The sequence below is a fragment of the Epinephelus lanceolatus genome, chromosome 16 (assembly GCF_041903045.1).
Source record: "Epinephelus lanceolatus isolate andai-2023 chromosome 16, ASM4190304v1, whole genome shotgun sequence".
Classification (NCBI taxonomy): domain Eukaryota; kingdom Metazoa; phylum Chordata; class Actinopteri; order Perciformes; family Serranidae; genus Epinephelus; species Epinephelus lanceolatus.
The window spans coordinates 38,605,526-38,618,489 of NC_135749.1; the positions used below are offsets into that span (position 1 = coordinate 38,605,526).

The 12,964-nt window shown below is 43.7% G+C and overlaps 1 protein-coding gene across 2 annotated transcripts in view; it reads right to left on the reverse strand.

Annotated features, from left to right (window-relative positions):
- LOC117263354 (uncharacterized) overlaps nt 1–12,964 on the reverse strand; it is a 130,808-nt gene that overhangs the window by 69,687 nt on the left and 48,157 nt on the right. The gene's annotated exons all lie outside the window — the stretch shown is intronic.

The window sequence follows — 12,964 nt, forward strand, 5'->3', positions numbered from 1 at the left end:
GGATATCAGGGTTTGCGGTTGTTGTAGGATTTCATAACCACACTGTTGGTTTTGTGTAGTAATCAGTGACTGATTTGTTGAAGGGTCGTTTACTGTCACAAGCACATGGCATATTTTTCACAACTTGTTTATGAAAATGGACAAAGTGCAAAATGGGTGGTCTGGGGGCCCCACGCAGTCCCATGTAGACTTTTCCATACTTCCAGCTAAAAAATACAGTATTTGATTGGTGTGCCAAATTTCAGGTGCTCTAACATCATAAGAGTCAGCGATATGGCAAAAATGACTATCTAAGGTTGCAGTGTAGTGTTTTGAGATGCTAAAATGGTAATGTGGATTCATTGCTAGGACCATAAAAAATTTGTGTGAAATTGTGCCTATACGTGGACATTTTGTGTGTAAAGTCTACATGTCATGGTGCTGTAATAATATGGAAAGTGCAGTGTACTGCACACAAAATGCCCACACAAAGACCTCTTTACACATACATTTTCATTGTATGTATCCACATCACCATTTCAGGATCTCAATACAACAATAAATTGCAACCTTGGCTCATCATTCTTGTCAGTTCCCGGTATGTGGAAGGAATCCACAGTGGTACCTGTGGCAAAAGTCAGGTCTCTGAAATCTGCTAAACCATGCTAAACAGAAGAAGAAGAAGAACGAAGAGCGCGAAGATCAGCGAAGATGGCGATGCCGACACAGGTAAGACTTCTACTCAAACAGTGTTTTAAATGCTAACGTTACTTTTAATTCTTAAACGTTGGGTAAAATATTGGAAGATGATGACCCTTAGTGATTTTTTTTCAAAGCCACCAGACTCTATTTGAAGAAAACAAAATATTATTATTGTAAGGGGGGGGGGGCAGACAACTTAACTATTCTATTATTGTCACTGTTAATCATTTAGCTTGGTATAGACAGTCTGGAGGCTACATTGCCCTGCAGTTGAATTATGTCTTTTTTGTTCAGCATCACATGCCTGGGCATTGATTGGCAACAGGAATTGATAAGCTCTGAGACATATGATATCGGTTCCAATTGTTCTCAATTTACCATCCCTAATTGTCATGCTGCATGATAATTAGGGATTACCATGCAGCGTCATAATAATTAGAATTGGTATCATGTGCCCCCAAGCTTATCAATTCCTCTCATCACTGCCCAGGCATCTGATGCTGAACAAAAAAGGCAGAACTCAACTGCAGGGCAGTGCAGCCTCCAGACTGTCTATAGCAAGCTGAACGATGAACAGTGGAAATAATAAAACAGTTAAGTTGTTGGACAACAGGTAGACCTACTTTTCTTCACACAGAAAATTGATTAGGAATTGGACCAGTACGTAGAACTGATAATTCTAAAAATTCCCATCCCTAAGATTCACACGTATCATTTGAATTTTGAATGGTTTCCGGGTTACTTAAGGGAAAAAGCCTCTCATTTTAACAGTTATGTTATTTCTGTGCCTCTTAAAATTAGTTTTCAGTCAGACATTGTGGGCTCAGTTGATATTCTGTCACATTTCATATTACATTCATAGGTCTTATGAGCTGTCAGTAGTGCTTGAAACAATGAAATAATACTCTTTTTTTGAGTTTATTAGCTCAGTTGGAGGCTCACTCATTCAGTCTGCAAAAGTTTAGGTTCTATGCATAGACCCTCTGATCAAATACAAATATATTCTGACACAGTTATTGCTCTGAAAATGTACTGTTTATCAATGCATGTATTTACAAAACTGTACATAATTTATTTTCTGTCATTCTTTCAGAATATAGTGTCTACAAATGCCACCTTGGTTGTGTGGCCAGCAGTCACTATCATTAGCCATGTTTCCATCAGCCTGTTTAGATGCGCCTCTAGAAGTATCGCATCGGAAAATTATGATGGAAACGCCAAAGGTCGAATTAAAATCCCCTGATTCGCACAAACTAAAATACGCTCACTTTAGCCGGGTTTTGGTTGATTTGAAAAAATGTTGATTCACAAAACGGGGGATGAAAACAGTTATGTTCGAATTAAGTCTGACGTAGCGCACCTCTCTCCATGGTGATATCCACACTCCGGGTCGGGAAGGCGGTAATGCATTTACAAGCTGGTTGCCAACCGCCAGAAAACATAGAAGAGAATGCAAGACTTGTTTTGTTTCCGGTTCTGCGGAAAACTCGCGCGAGTTCGTAGTTTTCACCAAAGTCCGTACATTTAATGGAAACACACAGGATTCGTATTTCTTTTAATGCGCATTTCCTAATGATTCGAATCACTTTTGGATGGAAGCATAGCTATTGTGGCTTTTGCCCAAAAATAATTATTAGAAAGGAGCTGTTCTATGAACACTTAAAGAAGTGCATAACTGCACACCAAGGAGTCAACACAAGTCCACCAATAGCTCCAGCAGCAGCAGTGACAGTCCCTAAAATATTGCTGTCATTCTGAAGCCCTGTCATCCAGGGTAAGTAGTTTTAAGTTCTTGCCAGTACTATTACCAAAACCTTCATTGCTTCATATTGTTCACCTCTCCTGGCTTCATGCATTTTTAAAAAGCAAAGTCAAAATCCAAACAAACAAATAAAAACATTTCAATATTTTACTGTACCTGTATGAAGTAGAAAGAAATTAGAAACACTTGACAACATGTATAGTAAAATATTTGTTTAATGTTTAGGGTGCTGGCATGTATGAAACCTTAATGAACACTTAAACCCATGCATGTCATCTTTTTCTTTTTCTCTTTTCCTCTTTACCTATTTTTCGTTGTAAAAAACGTTGATCAACATCCGCAATAAACTCAATAAACCATTTAAATATTTACTATTTAAATCACACTGACAGCGTTGGAGCCAACCGCAAGAATGTGTGGACTTTCGTTGGTTTCATTTATTGTTTGTCCTGTCTCGGTGGATATGGCGACTTTTGACATCCGTGGTCCAGTTGTGGAAAAATCAAACGTCCCAGTACAATAAATCAAACCGCTGTGTTTCGGAAGTAGACGTGCATGCGCGGTCACGTACTGCTGAGAGTGAAATCTCTGATCGTTAGCTCCATGCAGCTTGTTCAAGCTGTTCTCTGTGTTGTTGAAATTAAACAAAATAACATGGAACATATCTGCTTATTATGCTACTGATTTTAATTGGGATATTTTTTGATGAACTGAATGACATCTAACGGAGTGTTGCATGTCTTGAAGGCTGGGCTTATAGGAGAGAGGGAGATGTCCGGGCAAGGCTCCATCCAGCATGGACCAAAACACAGCACGGACGGCTCAGAAGTAAAAAAGGTTCTATGTTCCCCGCTTACACATAAAGGGTTCTATGTTTCCCACTTGACTGAGCGGGAAACATAGAACCCGGGAAACATAGAACCTTTTTTGCAGGGTTAAGTGGGGAACATAGAACCCGGGAAACATAGATATGCTGTCATTCTCGTGTGTAGACTGTGGAGATCACCCCCCAGTTGTAATTATGGATCTGCACAAGAAGGGAGTCTTCAGCATGCCAAGTGTGTACTTCTTTCTTTGCATGTTTTTTTTCAGAAATGCTACAGCCACTTACGATGACCGCTGATTGTTTGACTGTTGTTTTTCAGTGTGTGACTGCCAAGAACAACCACCTGAATTTGGGGAATTTTCTAAGTGGGAGAAAGGCTTCCACTGGGGTGAAACAGTTTCAGGGTAGGCTCAGTGGCTTGAAGTGAAATATTTTATTTACATACTCAAAGGAGATTACAAAGAATACCCTATAAACCTCCTTTTCCTGAATCTGAATCAAATAAATGCCCTCAACTTTGTCTGAGGGGAGGTCAACAGTCTCAAATATTGAGAAGTCTGCTCTCTGTATCCAACTGCATACATTTATTATTTTTTGTATATTTCCAAGGCTAAGCAGTTCATGTGTCTATGTGTTGTCTTAAACACACAGCAGTGGTTTTCGTCTGGTTGTTCCTTCTCTGGGTAATGCTGCGAATCCATGTGTGGTATTGTAGTGTAAAAGTTCGTGTCCAACAAATCAAGTAACAAGGTTAAGATACATAAGTTGATTAAGAGACAAAAAGATCATATAATCATGTTTCATGTACAAGGCATTATAAGACTCCTTGATCTGCATCTGAATATGATAAAACATTGTTGTATATGTCAAAGTATTCATAGCACCAGACTATGTAATCATGTTGTATGCACCTACTGAAAGAACACACTATGTCTTGTTTAATGATGAAACACATACTCTCAAATGTTGTAATACACACACATTCACATATTGTATTCTAAAGGTTCACCTTGCATAAGACTGAGAGCACTGAGGACTGTATAAAAAGTCCCCAAAATTCACATGTTTTTTAAAAATAGAGTGAAAGCGAAACCAGACCTAAGGTAGAAGATTTGGGAAATTCCAGGCTGCATTACACCATTAAAAACGGGCCCAATCAGAATTGGACACAAAGAAAAGTTTTCCACCAATAGAATTGGACTTGAGTGGGAAGGATTAGCAAAAAGAGGTGGAGACTCATTTGAATCTCCACCAGCATATAAGCCAGGGTTCTGAGAGCAGTTTTTCAGTCACACTCCGGAGTCTGACTCGCTAAGTTGTATGTGTTAGAGCCTGTTGACACATTAAACTTGATTGCATCGGACTTTGCCTGTTTCCAGTGTTTCTTTAAGTATTTACTAGCTAAGCCTAAGATATCAGAATCGACATCTGAGGACAACTGACAAGAGACAAGAAGTTCAAGGTCGGGAGCCTACAGGCCCACTTCCAGGCGCCGACTTTAGACACTTCAAGTGGCGATTTGCCAGCCAGGAGAGAAGGGCGTGTCGGAGCCGGAGACCAGGAGCACTGGGCTGTACGCCAGACACACAGGTGGCCACCAAACTAAGGTAAGCAGAGCTTTTTTTTCTGCCTAAACCGGGTGTGTCTGGGATGCAGTGCTGGAGCCGCCCAGGTCGAAGGTATTTGGCATTGTTCCTCCTCTAAAGAACCTAGTTATGATGAATTAATTAATTGAATTGCTAAAAGTGTCACTGAATTAGTTGAATTATCAAGAACATTACTGAGTCACAACTAACATCACTGGGAAACGGCTAAGTTTGGTGCAACATATGTGATCTTGGTGCGGGAAGAGTGAATGTGTGTGTGAATGTAAGGAAAAAATAATAAGCAACAAAAGCAGGTAGGATAGTTAAAGTATTTAAAGTATTGAGAAAACATACTGAGAAAGTAAGAAGTAAAACCGGTAAAAGAGTAAGAGATATAAAAGCATATCCGTGGTTACCGCTATTGACTTGACCAACGCACCCTTTAAATCTGGGAAGGCAGGGGCGTTGAGCCAACCAATAGGCTGCTCGGGCGGAATGCAAAGATAAAAGAGTCAGAGGTACTCAAAAGCGAATCCGTGGATACCGCTGGCGACTTGCCACACGCACCTTTAAGCCTGTAGGGGCAGGTGTGTGTGTCAACTGCCAGGTCTGCTTAGATGGAGAGCTGAGGAAATAGAGATAAGGAAAAGGCCTAAAGTAAACAGCTTCTGTGGATACCGCTGTTTGAAAGGTGACCTCTCAGCTCAGAGAAGCGGGGAGGTCACTGTGTAAAACAGGTCTGACACGGGCAGAACGCTGAGGATCCAGAGAAAATAAGAAAAAACAAAAAAACAAAAAAGAAGAACTATCGAAGTGTATAAAATTGTAATATACCTGCTTGTAACATATATGCTTGTAAATGTATAAAAGTCATAAAATACTTGTAACCAACTGAAGTGTAAAGTGTAGAGTTAATGTAAATACATTATGGCTCATTAGGTGTAACAAATAAGATGTTGTAAATATAGAACAAAGTTGAACAAAAGATAAACTGAGAAAACTGATAAAATCACTGGAAGGCTGATCTAACAGAGAGTACAAAAGGGAGGTGTGGAGTAGAGTCAGCAGAAAAGAAATTAAACTGATAAATCAACCTGTTGAAGTAGGGAGGTAAGCTCAGAAGGGAGAAACATTGGGTAGTTAGAAATAGATGGATGAGGGAGTGATTGTTGATGACGAAATTTGGGGAGAAGAACACTGTTTAAATGAGGGTCCGATAGAATATAGGGGGATACGAACACATTTTTGGATAGAGAGGACATATTACGATAACGAGGGGGTTGAGCACGAGCAAAGCGAGCAAGAAATCAAACAAAAGCTTTGGCAAATCACTAAATTTGTAAATTTGAAAAGAGTAAAAGAACTGTTTCCAGGTGCCCCGTGGGAAGCGATTTTGCGCAGATTGTGGAATCCTTTCCCATTAAATTTATTATTGCAACACTTGTGTGAAAATTATGAAGGTGCACCAGTAGCCTCACTGCCTCTGCAACAGATAAGAATACAAAGTAGAACTGGAGAGATATATCATCCGCAGCTGCAGATCACTGTAGTACCCAGAAAAGTTGAGTGGGAGACAGGAAAATTTGGGTGCATAGTTCAAGTTCCACAGGGGGACGGGTCGCATAAATTAGAATATAACCCAATTGGAGGAACATGACACAAAACTGCCATAACAGTAGGGAAAATAGTGGTGCTGATACGCACTACAGAGACAGACGAACAACCAGAAATCTCTAGAAGTAGTGAAGCTAAACAAGGCTTCATGGGAGCCAAACAGGATAAAATGGAGAAAGGGGTTTTAACCCCCATAGAGGTAGTGATAAGACAACATCCAACTCGAGCTAAAAGAATCCGACGGTGTGTAGCCAAATGGCACAAAAGGACGTCAGGAAGGCATCGTTGGCCTATGGAGGGTACATTCAACCTAGCATGCTGTGATGAGGTGGAGTCAGAATTAAGACACATTGAGGCTCGCGACACTAAGTTACACATTGAAAAACAAGCGAGCAAAAGAAAGAGAGGTATTGGGATGGTTCAAACAAACTGGGACAAGAATGATGGTGCAATTGGAGGAAAAAGAAAAAGAACAGACAAAAGAGCAGGTGACGCCCCCAGCCCCTACAATGCCTACAGCACCGCCCCTACCCACACCACCACCACCCCCATACCCACAAGAGCCAACACAACCGCTAATGGGACAATATCCATTGTTAGAAACCACAGAGCTGGGGGGCCAAATGGAAGGGACTTTTACAGTAACTTTAACCAAGAACACTAAAAAGGAGCCCAAACGGAGGAAATCATCAACTCCAAGGAGACAGCTACCGATGGAGAAAACTCTCCTCTCAGACACAGAAAGTACTGATGGATCAATAGCTGATGAAGAAGATGAAGAAACTAGGGGCCCAGAAACAGACCTGCGTCGACGAACACCTCACAACAGGAGAACTAGTGATGGTGCCTGGACCACAGACATGGAACTAACAGGACTTGTCAGCCACGAGGAAGCTCCTCCCATTGAAGAGCAGGTATCACCTATGAGACGACGTGAAGATCAAAGACACAGACAACTAAAGGTGAGAGATACCAAGCCCCACCATTCAAGCTGTTATGACCTCCCTACTGAAGAGACCAGACACCCACAAAAGACAAAACAGGAGCGACTGCTGAGACGTCGGAGCACCTCAGAAATGGAAATATTACTGGAACGAGAGATGGAACGCCTCAAAGAGGAGTGGCTTGGGCAAAGGGCTGCCTTTAGCCCACCATCTGGCCCAAGCAACGAGGTGAGTGCCATGCAGGTCGACAGGAGTAACCAGAGTCCCGATGTTGAGAGTGGCTGTGGGGGTATGATCCAACAAATGCAAGACGTAATTGACAAAACTAACGAAAAGCTGAACCAGATGTCCCAAGACATAGAGGCCTTAGAGGAAGAAATCAGGCAACCCCAAGGCCTCAGGCAAAGACAAAAAGAACCTAACGCTGAATCCAAAAAAGAACACATTACTATACGACTCCAAGGCACGATGGAGACCGACAAGGCGCGGGCAGAAGAAATACAAGATGCGGACAGCGGGCTGACGCATATAACACTATAACACACAGCAGCAGCCTGAGTCCAGAAGGTATGAAACTGAGAAATGGGAGAGTCATAAAAGTGCTCAAGATGGAGGAAGAAGGGAGTGAAGACAGTGAAGGGTCCAGCATGTGCCCTATAATAACAAAAACCAGTGGGAGAAGACAGTACGAGCCTTGGCCATTCATGGACATGATAGGCCTGGCAGAACGTCTACCAACACTCACAGATGGCGCTGATAAATGGATTTTGGCCTTAGAAGAAACCACAGCCGGCATACGGTTGGCGGTAGGGGATATGTATGTGGCGGGAAAACAGACCACCAAGGAGATATTTACAGACGCTGGACTGAATGCAGCCTTTGGAACCCACATCAATGATGGAGTGGAATTTGGAGGCTATCGGTCCCGTGTGTGGGAACAACTAAGGAAACATTACCCAGCAAAAAGAGATCCATCCAAACTGGAAGGAGAAACCATGGGGGAGGATGAATGTCCCTCAAAATTCCTACACAATTTCCAAAAGAGATGGAAGGAAGAGACAGGGGAGGCATGGAATGCAAATAAGACCACTCAGAGCCTTTTTAAAATGATGGTAAAAAAGGCCATGCCTGAAGAGGTACAGCGACGCCTAGAGGGTGTGGTAGGATTGATGAAGATGGAATGGCCACTGTTTACAGAGCACATCGTTCATCATGTAGAACTCTACAAGAAAGACAAAAGGAAAAAGGAGGAAGATGATAAACAACTGACTAACAAACTGACTCAGCTACAACTGGGAGAATTGAGCAAACTGGTGAAAAAGGAGAAAGAGAAAGCCAAGGTTCAAGCCCCCATGATAATGGCGACCCAAGCAGCTCCACAGGGTAGCCAACCCCAAGCTCCTCCACAGCCAGCCCTGGCAGATTCCAATGCAGCAGGCAATGACACTGCTGTTAATGCCACACATCACCATCATTATTATCTGCCACAAACACCAAGAGGCGGTGGCGGTCAACGACCCCCCAGAGGGCGGGGCTGAGGAGGAAACCGAGGATGGAGAGGGGGCAGAAACTACACACCAGGCAACCAACAGGGTTATCAGGAACAATTCAATCAGCAACCAGGACCACCTCACATGGGTGCAAACTATCCGGGAGCCAATCAGGCTCCACCTGATGGTCTTTGTTGGGGGTGTGGACAGCCAGGCCACATACGAGCCCAATGCCCTAGCAATCCATGGGAAGGTCCAGCACAAAACTGGCCCAACACAGAACAGCCACGCCCTTGGTAGGGGTGCCCAGAGGAGCCTGAGGGGGAGCTAATGTTACCAGCTATCTCACTACAGTTACATGATGAACCAATCATACCTGTTGTCATCCAAGAGCGTGAGTATCCTTTCATGGTGGACACAGGTGCTACATATTCATGCATTGGAAAAGAAGGCTCAAGGATCCCCCTCTCCACATCATCGATAAAAACAATAGGCTTCTCTGGGAAATCACAAGTCATACCATTGACAGAGCCCGTTCCAATGCTCATTGCAGGCAAGGTCATTTGTGCTCCTTTGCTATATTCTGCCTGCACCCCAGTAAATTTGTTAGGAAGAGACATTCTATGTCCCTTAAAGGCTAAGATCATGTGTACCCAAGATGGGCTGTATTTGGATTTCCCCGATGATCCCCCACAAGGCATGATGTCCCAGCTTCCCCAAACTACACCAGAAAAACAGCAGGCCCTAGCTTATTGGCTCCAGTTGACACCTGAAGAGTCACATCTCAAACAGAAATGGGCTGGGAGACATATATTTCTGGGGCCAGAGGGTGTGGCGGTGGCTGTTCGCCTTCCAGACGAATTATCAGGGTGGTTTCAGATACCAAATTCCACGCCATGTGTTACATTGTTAGTGGCCGAAAATTATGAGTCTCATCATCTTGGTCCCATGGTCAAGCGTGCCCTGCAGGTGCAAGAGTGGACGCCCACACAAAATAAATACATTCACGTTTCCAAAGATAAGCAGTTCATCAGAATCTCACTCAAAGTAGGTGATGAGGTAGTAGCTGACAAGGTAGTAGTAGATGCAGGCACACCCACACAAATGGCAATCACAACAGAACATGAAGAGATGCTAAACCAAGTCCCACCACAGTTGTGGACAGCTCACAAAACGGACGTAGGCTTAATAAGATCAGCTCAACCAGTTCACATTAAGCTAAAACCACACGTTAACTTGCCATATCAAAAACAGTACCCTCTCAAGCAGCATGCGATTGATGGTATCAGACCAACAATTAAGGGGTTGGTAGAAGCAGGGGTATTGGTTGAGACTAGAAGCCCTTGCAACACACCTATCTTCCCCATAAGAAAACCAAATTCAACAGACTACTGTTTGGTCCACGATTTACGAGCTGTAAACGCGGTAATAGACGGGGAAGTACCACACGTTCCAGACCCACATACGTTGCTCTCAAATATTCCACCAGACACTCAGTGGTACACAGTCATTGATCTGTGTTCAGCTTTTTTCAGTGTACCACTACACCCAGACTCTCAGTATCTGTTTGCTTTCACGTATGAAGGCCGCCAATTTACATACAAGCGCTTGCCACAGGGCCTATCCGAGTCACCTTCGCTCTTTAACCGCGCTTTGACACAAGACTTGGCTAGTTTGAATGTGCCAAGCACTGTGTTACAGTATGTAGATGATTTGCTTATCTGCAGTGCCACCAAAGAGCAATGTGAAAAAGATTCCATTGCTGTACTCACAGCCTTGGCAGAGGGCGGACACAAAGTCAGTAAAAACAAACTGCAATTCTGCCAGCAGTCAGTAGAGTATTTGGGGAGACAATTATGTGGGAACAAAAGGTTTATTGCACCCTCACGGTTGGAAGCAGTAATCCAGGCCCCTCAACCGCAAACAGTTGGCCAGATGCTGTCTTTTCTGGGTATGACAGGCTACAGCAGACCTTGGATTTGTGACTATGCTATAAAAACTGCTCCCCTCAGGGCTCTGATTAGGGCAGCAGGACAAACAAACAACGCAGCACAGTTGCAGTGGACAGACGAGGCGGAGGGAGCGTTCCAAGCCTTAAAGAGTGACATGCAATCTGCCCCTGCGTTGGGGACTCCTAATTATGCTAAACCTTTTCACCTCTATGTTGCAGAGAAATCTGGCTTTGCGTGTGCTGTCCTGATGCAAGACACACCTACAGGTAAACAACCACTAGCCTATTACAGCACCAAACTTGACAACATAGAGGCTGGTTTGCCACCCTGCTACCAGGGACTGGCGGCAGCTGCTTTTGCTTTTCAGAAAGCATCATCGCTGACCATGGGACATCCTGTGACACTGTACACTTCTCATCAAATCCATGCGTTGCTAACAAGTCCACGTTTCGTTCTAACGCAAGCCCGACGCACGGGCTATGAAGTTGTTTTATCAGCCCCTGAACTTAACATACAGCGTTGCACCATCGTTAATCCTGCCACAAAATTGATGTTGCCAACAGAAGGTGCACCACATAATTGCATTCATGAGACAGACAACTTTATGCGCGCTAGGGAAGACTTACATAACCAACCAATTCCTGCAGATCTCACACTGTTTGTCGATGGTTCTTGTTTTCGCGATGGCACCGGCAGCCACGCAGGCTATGGTATTGTCCAGCTCAACAACACTGATCAAAGGTTTGGAACATTGCAATCTTGTAGCCTCGCTCAGCCTTGCTCGGCCCAACTTGCAGAAATAAAAGCCTTAACAGCAGCATGTCAATTGGCAAAGGGAAAATCATTAAATGTTTACACAGACTCAGCATATGCCTATGGTGTATGCCATGTTCATGCTAACATTTGGAAACAAAGAGGGTTTCGCAGAGCTGACGGCACTCCGGTAACCCATGGAGCTGCCATTCTTGACCTTTTAGAAGCAATGTCGCTTCCCAAAGCTTTAGCCGTAATTAAATGTCCAGCCCACCAAAAAAATGATACATTGATAGCACCTGGTAATAACCTTGCAGATGAGGCGGCCAAACGAGCGGCAATAGGTACAATAATGGCACCTATACTTACCAGACAAGACTGTGAACCCCTCACCTCCTTGCCCTCGCTTAAAGCTGCTTAGGATAGAGTAGAGGAGGCTGAAAAACGTTTGTGGGTAAAAAGGGGAGCTATAAAGAACATAAGACCAGGGCCACTGCCCGGAGTTTGGCTAGATGCCCATGGCCGCTTTGTACTACCAACCTTATTATTGAGACATGCCATAATTTGGGTGCATGGTAGTGACCATTGCGCAAGGGGGGAGATATTAAGGAAACTACAAGCAGTATGGTGGTCACCATTTATGGCAGCTACAGTGGATAGGGTATTAAATGAATGTGACATCTGTGCACAACATAACATCAGGAAAGTTTTTTCAGCCCCATTGGCACACATACCACCCCCAGACGGTCCCTTTAGACACATCATGCTAGACTATATAGACATGGGACCACAGTCAAGAGTTAGGGGGATGAGATATGTTTTGGTGGTTATATGTAGATTCAGTAGATGGGTGGAGGCAAAAGCTACAGCAAAATCAGACCACAGAACAGTTGCAAAATTTTTGTGTCAAGAGGTATTCCCAAGATTTGGAATGCCAGATACTATATCATCAGACAACGGTAGCCACTTTGTGTCTAATGTCATACAAGAGACACTGAAACAACTAGGGATCAAACAAAAATTTGGCTGCGTTTACCATCCCCAATCACAGGGAGCTGTAGAAAGGGCAAATGGTATCCTGAAAACCAAAATAGCCAAAATAGTAGCAGACAGTGGAAATAAGCTTAACTGGGTGGATGCTTTACCGCTTGCACTAATGTCTATGTGTTCACAAGCCAGCCGAGTCATGCATCTAACACCGCATGAAATGCTTACGGGCCGGCCCATGCCGCTACCATACTTAAGAGGTCCCCATGAGGGACCGTCCCTGGAACAGTTACAAGGCGAAATGTTTGAGTACTTACGAAGTCTAACTCGTATCCACAGGGCTGTGTTCCAGCAGGTGAAGGGTGCCAC